The sequence below is a fragment of the Astyanax mexicanus genome, chromosome 24 (genome assembly GCF_023375975.1).
Source record: "Astyanax mexicanus isolate ESR-SI-001 chromosome 24, AstMex3_surface, whole genome shotgun sequence".
NCBI classification, from domain to species: Eukaryota; Metazoa; Chordata; class Actinopteri; order Characiformes; family Acestrorhamphidae; genus Astyanax; species Astyanax mexicanus.
This window is the reverse complement of record NC_064431.1, coordinates 1,294,811-1,307,424: the sequence shown is the minus strand read 5'-3', so window position 1 is coordinate 1,307,424 and position 12,614 is coordinate 1,294,811. Positions and strand designations below refer to the sequence as shown.

The 12,614-nt window shown below is 40.9% G+C and overlaps 1 protein-coding gene across 9 annotated transcripts in view; it reads right to left on the bottom strand.

The window, feature by feature from the left end:
- Positions 1-12,614, bottom strand: part of dock3 (dedicator of cytokinesis 3) — a 204,581-nt gene that overhangs the window by 100,390 nt on the left and 91,577 nt on the right. The window contains exon 1 of one of the 9 annotated variants that reach the window (XM_022682208.2): positions 9,625-10,048. The exons of the other annotated variants lie outside the window; for them this stretch is intronic. The gene's annotated coding sequence lies outside the window, so the exon portion shown is untranslated. Of the gene's footprint in view, positions 1-9,624; positions 10,049-12,614 lie in introns of those variants that run through there. 9 annotated transcript variants of the gene reach the window in all.

The window sequence follows — 12,614 nt, the reverse complement described above, 5'->3', positions numbered from 1 at the left end:
AGTGTAATTTTAATTCATGTGTTATTACTCATTTTACTCAGCTCACTAAAACAATAGGGGTTAGGTGGGGGATCTGGTTTATTTTTGGTTTTAAAGCACTTTCTAGCCATATGCCACCATACATCACACAAATGCTTATTAATAAAAATAATGCAACTTCTCAGATTTGCTCCAGTGCTTGGATTATCCTTTAGGTACCGAGAGTTTTTACTAAAATGGAAAAATCTGCTTTTAGCTAAAGAGCACCAGTGAACAGAAAACTCTAAAACTCAGATAACTGGAGTCACTAAATTATTTTTAAATTATAATTAAACTTTTCGATATTTTACTTTTTTTTTTTAATTTTGGTTTGTTTTAGCTGTCTTTTAACCTTCCTTTCATAGTTTCTTTTATTTATTTTTTCTTTGCACTCTTGTCTCTGCAGTTTTTAAAATTGACAGTAAAATTTTATTTTTAAAATAAAAAAAGGCCAATACAATGATAAGAATCCATACCAATAAATCAATTAATCAACCTTTTTTTAAGCTTGAAGTACATTGAGGGTGGGTCTCATTTATAATGTAGCCGAGTCAATACATAGGAAAGGGATTGTCAAGGAAATAAATGAATAAAGATATATAAGATACTGTAAAATAAGATAAAAAAATAAAAGGTAATGAAACATGATAAGAACTACAGATTTTTTTACACATGAAAGAAGAAAAAAAGGAATTAATAATTAAAATATACATTATATTTTTTTAAATGTTTTTAAGGATGTTTGTCTTTGCCCCTTTTTTAATAATTTATTAACCTTTTTAATTCACGCTTTATTTGTTTAAAAACAATATGTGCAGATATTTACTTTTATTTTATTATAATCATGCACCTAGTCTTCCAACTTGTACTATTTTTCACACATACAATTAAGCAATACTTTTTTCTCACCTTTTTTGACCCATTTTATTTAAAAATTCTATATTTTACTCATTCCTCTCATTAAAGCTTCACAACGGCTCAGAATATCCCCTGTTCTAAGAGCCAATCTGAGCAGAAATCACTGTTAGCGGTTTAGCGGTGCACGGGTTCAATCAAAAGCAGGATAATGAGAGATGGATCTGGTTCTGGTGTGAATGTGAGGGAGGTGTTTTGGACTGAACACTTTCTGACTCGAGAGATTTAAATAAAAGGAAGCAGAAGAACATGGAGATAACCTTTCAGAGGAACGAGAGATAAAAGAATACCTCTCTCTAAATAATGTCTGAATAAACTGCTATTAATTATACGCTTCGCTGATGGAAGGCATGTTCTAAAGCCGTGCAAAACGTCTAATGAATTTTGCGAATGTAGGCGTGCTAAGTGCAGGCGTGTCACTCACACAGAGAACAGTAGGAGAAGTGGCAGAAATCACTGTGAGGAGTTTTACAGAAAGACAAAAGTGGCGTCTGATGGAAGCTGAAGTTTGTTTGAGACCAACTTTTCCATACATGTTTAGATCTTAGGTAAAGTTTAAATCCATGACCAAGAAAAAATGTCCCCTTTGCTGTGTTTTTTTTTCTTATACTGCCAGCTCGTTAGCTAACGCTAGCCAGTTAGCATAATAAGCTAACACACTGGAGTGACGGTAGGTCAGCTCAACACTTTATCTGAGGAGCTCCTGCTGCTGTTTCTCAACCGTATGAGTGTCCTTATCTAAGCAAAATAGAAAAACAACAGCGAACAACCCAAGATTTTCTAATTATTCACTTGGAGAAGAAAAGAGGAATGGAATTATGCATTTGATCCACAGCTCAGAAAAAAGATTCTCTTGTTCCCCAGACAAGCCCTGAATTGGTCCTATGTACAGAACCATTTAATAATGGATTTAATATTAACATTTTGCAATTTGAACGTGTGGAATATAACATTTGAAAAATATTTATCTAAAAATATTTGCTTAAGCATTTTAGGTCTGTATTAGGTTTATACTGTGGTAACTAAGGAACTATTTTAAATATTTAGTCTTGTAAAGGAAGCCGTGTTAAAATTCATAAAACAGCACATAAAAAAAGTTCTTCTAGGAGACTCCAATGCTTTGAATCAATGCAATGTTCATTCTGCTTCACCTATCTTTAAAAGTACACCATGTATTCACTCACTTTGCTGTTTTTAGATGCTTTGCTGCTTCTTCATCCTAGCCCTTCACTAGTTTGTTTCCTACATATTACCTAATGGGATACCCAAAGTATAAGCTCCGCCCTTGCCGTCCATGTATAGCATGATCTGCAAGGATCTGGGCCAACAACATTAAATATTTACTTTTTTTGTACTTTTAAATGCAAGGAAAAGGAAAAAGATACTCATTATTTAATGTTGGTAAAACTGTGTAATGATTAACGTTAATGCTAATGCAAATGCAAATCTCTCGCTCCTCTCTGAGAAGCTTCTTTGCTATTTGAGTGCTTTTCTGTAATGATAAAGTTCTGCAGTATAACAGCAGGCGGGACGCTCCCTCAGCTCACTGATCAGCTGGCTTTGTGTGGAGCTCTGCAGAAGAAAAGCCGTGGAGGCGACCATATGCTGCTTCTGTTCCCTGTAAACAACAAACGGGCAGAAAAAGTGGGACTTATGTACATCCGCCAGCACTATACAGCATGTCCAAATGTTTATGGACACCATGTTTAACTCTTTTTTAAATAACATCTCACTTTGCAACTAACTCATAGTCTGGATACATCTCTGATTCTAGCATAATTATTTACTTAGAATTACACTTATATAACGCCTTTCTGCCACTCGAGACACTCAAGAACGCAAAACACACACCACAGCAAATTTACAGTATCCATATATACTGATCCCCATGCTTTTTGGTCTGGAGTCCCTGGAGGAAACCCCCACAGACACAGGGAGAACATGGAAACTCCACCAAGATCGGGACTTGAACCCAATACCCCAGTGCTGGGAGGTGAACGTGCTAACCACTAAGCCACTGTGGTGCAATTTCTCCTTATTTCCTGAATGGCCTTTTCTTGACAATCTGTTCAGGGCCCTGCTGCTTGTGTACCTTTTTTTTTTTTACCACACTTTTTCCTTCCACTTAACCTTCCACACAATTCTCAACATTTCATTTATTATAAAAAAATTTCCAACTTGCTGATAGTAAATAATAAAAAAAAACATATAGCCAACGTCACATGTTGTGCAGTGGTTACTTAAGAGAAAGTACATGTGACAGTGCACATGGCAGTGCATATGATGGTACATGTGATAGCATGTGTGATAATACATGCAATGGTACATGTGATAGTGCATGCCATAGTGCATTTGGTATCACGTGATAGTGCTTGTGATAGCACAGGCGATATTGCATGTGCTGGTACATGTGATAACATGTTATGGAACACGTGATAGCATGTGTGATGGTCCATGTGATTGTGCATGCGGTAGTACATGTAATAGTACATATGGTAGTAAATGTGATGGTACGTGATAGTACTTAGTAAATGCAGTAGCATAAGTGATCGTGCATGTGATAGGGGTAGTATCTATCTATCTATCTATCTATCTATCTATCTATCTATCTATCTATCTATCTATCTATCTATCTATCTATCTATCTATCTATCCATCCATCAATAAATCCATCTATACATCCATACGTCTGCTCCTGCTGAGGTCACGACCAGAAATAGCACGGAAGTGCCGTTTCTCTCTTCACCCATTAAAGCTATGCTGGTTCAGTGGGCTAGAACTGCACATTATGGCTGCTGTATTATCTCCCCCAGGATGAGAGGAACACCACGTCACACTTACACTCACTGACCTACCCCCCCACCCCCCCCCCCCTCCAACACACACTCACACGCAACACACACACAGACACACACACCAGCAGAAAGACTCGTAATGCTCACTAGTGCAGCGTAACGTAGCTTATAGCGCTGAAATAAACTCAACAGATAATATTTATAGCGCCTTTAAATGCAGGTACGGCCTGTAGGTGGAAACATCAAGCAGATGTTGATGCTGCTCTTCTGACATCTCAGTTCTCACGCTGGTTTCAAGCCCTCCAGCAGTGCTGAAAATATCAGACCTGAAAAGCCTCCAAAACTCACCTCTTTTTATAAACCGCCCACTGGCTCTGCCTGTTCAAACACACGTGTGGGTGCAAGAGAGGCAATGGGTGCTGTGAGGAAGACTGAGGATGATGAGGGTGATGAGGATGCTGAGGGTGATGAGGATGATGAGGGTGATGAGGATGCTGAGGGTGATGAGGATGCTGAGGGTGATGAGGATGATGAGGGTGGTGAGGATGCTGAGGGTGATGAGGATGCTGAGGATGATGAGGGTGATGAGGATGCTGAGGGTGATGAGGACGCTGAGGGTGATGAGGATGATGAGGGTGATGAGGATGCTGAGGGTGATGAGGATGCTGAGGGTGATGAGGATGCTGAGGGTGATGAGGATGATGAGGGTGATGAGGATGCTGAGGGTGATGAGGATGCTGAGGATGATGAGGGTGATGAGGATGATGAGGGTGGTGAGGATGATGAGGGTGGTGAGGATGATGAGGGTGGTGAGGGTGATGAGGATGCTGAGGGTGATGAGGATGCTGAGGGTGATAAGGATGATGAGGGTGATGAGGATGCTGAGGGTGATGAGGATGCTGAGGGTGATGAGGATGCTGAGGATGATGAGGGTGATGAGGATGATGAGGGTGATGAGGATGATGAGGGTGGTGAGGATGATGAGGGTGATGAGGATGCTGAGGATGCTGAGGGTGATGAGGATGATGAGGGTGGTGAGGATGATGAGGGTGATGAGGATGATGAGGGTGGTGAGGATGCTGAGGGTGATGAGGGTGATGAGGGTGGTGAGGATGATGAGGGTGGTGAGGATGATGAGGGTGATGAGGATGATGAGGGTGATGAGGATGCTGAGGGTGATGAGGATGATGAGGGTGATGAGGATGCTGAGGATGATGAGGGTGATGAGGATGATGAGGGTGATGAGGATGCTGAGGGTGATGAGGATGCTGAGGGTGATGAGGATGATGAGGATGATGAGGGTGATGAGGATGCTGAGGGTGATGAGGATGCTGAGGGTGATGAGGATGATGAGGATGATGAGGGTGATGAGGATGCTGAGGATGATGAGGGTGATGAGGATGATGAGGGTGATGAGGATGCTGAGGGTGATGAGGATGATGAGGGTGATGAGGATGCTGAGGGTGATGAGGATGCTGAGGGTGATGAGGGTGATGAGGATGATGAGGGTGATGAGGATGATGAGGGTGATGAGGATGCTGAGGGTGATGAGGATGCTGAGGGTGGTGAGGGTGATGAGGATGCTGAGGGTGGTGAGGATGCTGAGGGTGATGAGGATGCTGAGGGTGATGAGGATGCTGAGGGTGATGAGGATGATGAGGGTGATAAGGGTGATGAGGGTGATGAGGGTAGCGCAGGTGAGTGGTAGCAATGAAAAAAAAAACACTGATTTTATACCCGACTAGCGCCTATGGCACCTCTATTTCTCCAGATCTGGACTCCATTGCCCAGAATGCACCTCTCACTGACATCACTCACTCATTCCCTCACATGACTGATCACATGACACCTCCCAGACCACACACATCTCATGAGTATTGATTTCACCTGTTCACCTCACTATATGTACCACTGCACTTCACTGACTCACCGCCGAGTATTAGATCTGTCTGCCACGCCTAAACCACACTACACTATTATGACTGTCTCTCTCCCAAATACACAGGAAAATGACATTATTACAAAAAAAAATCATATTTTTAATTCTGGATAAATTACAGAATATTGTTGTGATTAATAGAATATATTTTGTTAATTGATTGACATCACTGTAAATATTATAAATATTATTTCACAACCCCCAAAAGCTGTATAAGTTACTAGCTCATAGAAACAGCACGTATTTTATTGAACACGCTGTAGTTCAGATGATCTTTACAGCTCAGAACTCCAATAAGAAAAGCACACCGGCCCTTTCCTCCATTCAGAGCTTCATTTAACAAACACTTTAAGCTCCTGCCCACAGGGACTGCACCACAGCCAGGCCTGAAATGTGCTATTAATGGGAGGGTCAAGGGTTTGAATTAATCTCACTTTTATATGGTACACTTGGCTCCTCGGCTGGTTCTGAAACGAGAACTCTGGGCCAGTTTTGCTCAGAGAGATAAAGAACCAGTGAGCCGTTAAAGCTGGACTTCATAAACTTTGAGATACAAGATGTACTTGTAGATGTAGGATAGAAAGCAGACTTCTAGGAATTCATAGGAAAACATAGATCAAAAATTCTCATGTGGCTCATAACACCTACATAAACCTGTTACGACAATTGACATAAGCCAATACAAATATTTATGAAGACTACATGCTTATTCCTTATATCTTTTTCACGCTTTTTCAGCAATGAAGGCGCAAGGCATGAAACTATACTCTTAATGGGGTGTAAGATAGCAATAAGCATTGTGGTGTAATGTAGGCCGCAAATTCTTTCTGAAATAAGCTTAAAGGTCCAAATAGGTTTATTTTACATTTCCTTAAAGGCTTACGCAGGTGTCATGAGCCCTTATAAACATGGCCATTTAGTGAGGTTTTCCCTCGCATCCTAACCTACAATTCGGTGTGTGTGTGTGTGTGTGTGTGGCAGAAGCTGTGACCTCAATCCTCTACTAACCTGGCATGACCTTTAGCGGGGGCATGCAATCACACACACGACATGACACTGAGATACATGCTGCCTTGTAGGCCTGTCCACTCACTCTGTGTGTGTGTGTGTGTGTGTGTGTGTGCTTGCTCAGGCCGATGTAGGCCAGTAGGAGTGACAGGACATATGGTGAAGGATGGAGAGCATTATGGTCAGTCGTTCTGATTAACAGAAAAATTACAGAAACTGACCAACTGACCAAACCATTACCATTAATCCTCTATACTCCCCTTCAGTATATACTGCCTATAATCCTCTATACTCCCATATATACCCCCTATAATCCCTATACTTCCCTATATACCCCCTATAATCCTCTATACCCCCTATATGCCCCCTATAATCCTCTATACCCCCTATATAACCCCTATAATCCTCTATACCCCCCATATACTCCTATAACCTTCTATACTCTCCCCTATACACCCTATAATCCCTATACTCTTCTATATACCCTCTATAATCCTCTATACTCCCCTATATACCCCCTATAATCCTCTATACTCCATTATACCCCCTATAATCCTCTATACTGCCCTATATATCCCCTATAATATTCTATACTCCTCTATACTAACTATAATCCTCTACACTCTCCTATATACCCCCATAATCCTCTATACTCCCCTATACCTCTATAATACAATGTATTTATCTATACTTTATATCCTTCCCTACTACCCTAGACCTTCTGCACTACCCTATATTAATCTATACTTCTCTATACTTTCTACATTATTATATTCTGTACTGCATAAAATACCCTACACTCCCCTATACTACCACACACTCACCATAATATTCTAGCCATCCGGTTAATTATCAAGTTTATTAGGTCTGTTAAAGCAGGAAAATCAGATCAGTGAACTGTGTGGAACTCATTCCTCGTTTCCCATTGCCTACAAATACACTTCACGATTACAGTCAGTACAATAATGCAGTGAGAAAACAATGAGATGACAACAGCGTCTACTGTCTGTTCTCAGGCTGAACTCTGATCCATGCCCTCCTCAAATCTCCTCAATGCTTTATAATAATCACCACAGCTAATTACAGCAAGCAAACGGCACCTTCATGTAGAGAATCGATGATAAATGCCTCCAATAAACGCTCCACAGCGAGCTCCAGTGAGGGTGAGGTATCGAGTTCTGCAGTAAGTGGAAGGTGAATCATCTTTCCCACCTCCAGATGCCCACAAACACAATACAGGCTCTCACTGAGCTTTCCAGAGACACCAAGTTCCAGAAGTCTCACTCGCTTTGCTCTACAAAAGTCATTCAGGAGAGAAAGAGAAGCTGCTGCTCTGGAACCTCGGGTGGGTGGTTCTGGTCCTGGAGGGTCAGATTTCTGCACTGCTCAAGCCCACCTGATTCAACTCACTTGTTACCTGCCAGGTTTACTAGGTCTGTTAAAGAAACAATACTACCCTATATTCCCTATACTGCCCAAACTATCCAATACTACTATCCTATACAAACCAGTACTACCCTATACTCTCGATACTGCCCAATACTACTCTATTCTACCCAATACCCACAAAATTATCCAATACTGCCCTATATACCCTATGCTCACTATACAATCCAATACTACCCTATTCTCCCTATAATACCCTATACCACCTACACTACCCTACACATTCTTTACTATGCTATACTCCTTATATCGTTCTTAACTCCTTCTACTACCCTATATAACCATACACTCCATTTAATTCCCCATACCCATTATACTACCCTACACTCTACATACAGTATACACTCTAAAGTATCCTATATTACACTAGCTTTCCATCATCCATTCTCCTATATAATTACAGGAGTAATAAAGACAGTGATGAATATTACTATCAGCCTGAGCTCTGCTCACAATCTTTACGTGACATGAAGACCTGAATTGACCTAGAAACCTACTGACCTCAGATCAGCCAACTCTGCAGATCGACAAAACTACACTTTCCCCATACTACCGTATACTCCTATATACTCTATGAAAATCCCTATACTCCCCAGACCACTCTATATTCTCTATATACTCTCTATACAACTCCATACTACCCTATACCTATTCTATAATACATTATACTCACATTACTACCCTATACCACTCTATACTGTATTATACTACTTTATACTACCCATATTACCATATTCTCCGTATATCACTCGATACTACCCATATTACTCTATTCTACATATACCCCTCTATACCACTCCCTATACTACTCTATACTACACTTTTCATCCTATACTACTTTATACCAGCCATGTTACCATATTCTCCCTATACTATTCTATACTACCTATACTACACTCTTCTTTCTATACTACTCTATACTACCCTATCCTACTCTACACTACCCATATTACCCTATTCTCCCTATACTACTCTACACTCCCTATACTACATTTTTCTCCCTGTACTACTCTATACCTATCCTATTCTACATTACACTCCCTTTACTACCCTATACAACTCTATACTTTATTATTCTACTTTATATTACCTATACTACACATTTCTCCATATACTTCCTATACTACTCTACACTACTCTATACCTATTCTATACTACATAGCACTCTCTTTACTACCCTATACCACTCTATACTTTATTATACTAATCTATACTTTCCATATTACCCTACTCTCCCTATACTACTCTATGCTACCCATACTTTACCCTATACCTATCCTATACTACATTATGCTTTACTATCCTATACAACTCTATACTTTCTATTCTACTCTATACTCCTCATACCTGTTCTAAGGTCATAACCTGGATGTAACCTGAGGCCCTGGATGAACCTCAGCTCAGCAGATCGACAGGCCAGCAGGCCTTTCAACAGCATTAAAACCGGACGCTGGACAAGAACATAAAGATCCGTAAATCAGAGAGAAGAGCTCGGCCACTCACCGGCACGGAGTCAAGCGTCTCGCCTCGCTCGCGTCCTCGTCCTCGGCTCCAGAGAGGAAGATGTAAACATGAGCTGCTAGCCTGACGTGAGACGCAAATAATAGCCTGTCAAATAGCCCGAGCTGCCTTCCTCTGCAACTGGTCCCTCTCTCGCTTTCTATCGCACATGCTCTCTCTCTCTCTCTCTCTCACTCTCACTCTCTCACTAACTCACTTACACACTCATACACACACTCAGCCACCCACAGGAATTAGCCAACGTAAGGAATCCAAAGTGCTGGGAAGGTGTGTAACAGCATATATACAAATATTCCGGAGCGTAAACTCTAAACTAGCCTTAATGTCGTGGTAAAGCCGGGTCCAGATCCCTCTCTCCTCCTCTCCTCTCCAAACTCTCTCCTTCCTATTCCTTTTTTCATCCCCCACTCACACACTCTATGTGTTATAGTTACCTAACTAAGATAGCATGAAGCTCTCAGCAGCCCACACACACACACTCCCTCCCTCACCGTCTCGCTAAAAAGCACAGAGCCGGGGGAGGTTGTCATTGGTCCAAGTGGCTGCCAGTCGAGCTGGCAGTGCCATGCCTTCCTCGTCCTACCAATAATTAGTGCTCTCAGGCAGGAATGGAGCTCACAGTTGTAAACACAGAGCCAGAGCTAGCTGACTAGTCGCTAGCATGGAGTAGATGTGATTTCAAAGGCATGGGACATCAAGATGACATCCATCCTGGGATTCAAACTCACAACCTTAAGACTGCTGGTTCACATCTCCTATAAGAAATATTCATAACATTTCACTATACCCAGTCTAGAATCTGCAGAACAGCATCAGTTGGGATCATGCTCAGTTGGTCCTTGGACTTGAATCCAAAACCACATGACTGTTGGTTCAAATCTAACACTTATGTATCATAGTACTGATGTAAAGAGAATTTTGGAAATCTGGCTCAACTGCATCAAGATAAAACTGAAGTGTAGCCAGAACACCTGGGGTGGTTCACAATACGTCCTGATATTTAAAGACTGCTGGTTCACATCTCCAACAAGGAACACTTCATAACATGTCACTATGCCCAGTCTAGAATCTACAGAACAGCATTAGCAGAGCAGCATCGCCTGAGGACAGCATCAGTTGGTCCTGGGACTTGAACCCAAAACCATATGACTGTTGGTTCAAATCTAACACACGTGTCTTAGTACTGATGTAAAGAGAACATTGGAAATCTGGCTCAGCTGAATCAAGATAGCACTGAGGTGTAGCCAAAACACCTGGGGTCCAGAGATTCAAACTCACAACCTTAAGACTGCACAACATATCTCCTGTAAGGAACAATTCGTAACATTTCACTATGCCCAGTCTAGAATCTGTAAAAAAACAGGCAGAACATCTGGAATGGTGCGCAAAAAAATCCTGGGATTTAAACTCACAACATTAAGACTGCTGGTTCACATCTCCTATAAGGAACATTCATAATATTTCACTATGCTCAGTCTAGATTTTGTAAAGCAACATCAACAGAGCAGCATCAGTTGGAATCATGCTCAGTTGGTCATAGGACTTGAACCCAAAACCATATGACTGTTGTGTCAAATCTCCTAACATGTGATTATTAAACACTCTAGTGGAATCAAGTACTGAAGTAAAGAGAACATTGGAAACCTGGCTCTACTGCATCGAGGTGACACTAAGATGTTGCCAGAACACCTGCAGTGGTTCAAAATAAGTCCTGGGATTTGAACTCACAACCTTGAGACTGCTGATTTACCTCGTCTTTAAAGATTTTCTCTTCTCACACATTTCACTTTATGTTGCATAACCCATACATTCAGGTCAGGTCATTACAGAAGCATTAGGCTGATGCATACAGTACAGCGATAAGAACAGAACGCTCTTAAAGCGAACAGAGCCAGACACAAAGTCATAACTCGGAGACACAGCATGTTTAGCAGCCAACTCTGATGGAATAGAAACTGTCAAACGGCTGAGTCACGGAGAACCCCACTGCTAATGGGGGCAGTTTACTGCAGTGCATTATGGAAGAAGCGTCGGAAACAGTCTAGATGTAAAGAAAGGCTGCATTTGGAATTAGAGCATCAATAACGCTTGTAAAGGAACACATGCTAGTATTAAACCAATGTACTATGTGGTTTGGTATTCACACTGAACCTTTGTAGAACGGAAATCATGGTTTGGTACATGCTGTTGATTTTGCATGGTATTGTGGGAAACGTAGTGCTATATAAGTATTGCTAGGGCTAGCTGTAGTTTTTTTCCTCTCTTTATTCTTTTATCACTCAGTGTTTCTACCAGTGACATCTCTCACTCATTTCCTCACATGACACAGCACATGAATGATCACCTGATCACCTGAATATTGATTTCACCTGCTCACCTCAATATATATACAGCTGCACTACATATAGCACGATTTTACCAAATTAAAAACCCCTGGAATGTAATCAAGAGGAAGATGGATGATCACAAACCATCAAACCACCAAACTGAACTGCTTGAATTTCTGCACCAGTAGTAAAGCAGCATAAAGTTATCCAAAAGCAGTGTGTAAGACTGGTGGAGGAGGAGAACATGATGCCAAGATGCATAAAAAAAATTAAAATAGTGATTAAAAAACAGGGTTGTTCCACCAAATATCCATTTTTCTGAACTCTTTCTTGCATTATTTGAGGTCTGAAAGCTCTGTATCTTTTTTATTTCAGGCATTTCTAATTTTCTGCAAATAAACGCTCTAAATGAAAATTGACAACTGAATGACAAATGAAAATAGGTGTAACTGGTTCAACTCTTTGTATAAATTAAATATATATAGTTAGAATGTGTTGTTTTTACTTCTTTTTGGACGATACTCTTTCTGAACGCCTTCAGGGTTGTGTGACCATATGAATATTCAGCCCAGCTCAGTGTTTTCATCACCCAACACCCAACACGTTTAATCAGAAGCTCTAAAGAAGCTTTTTCCTGATCAACAC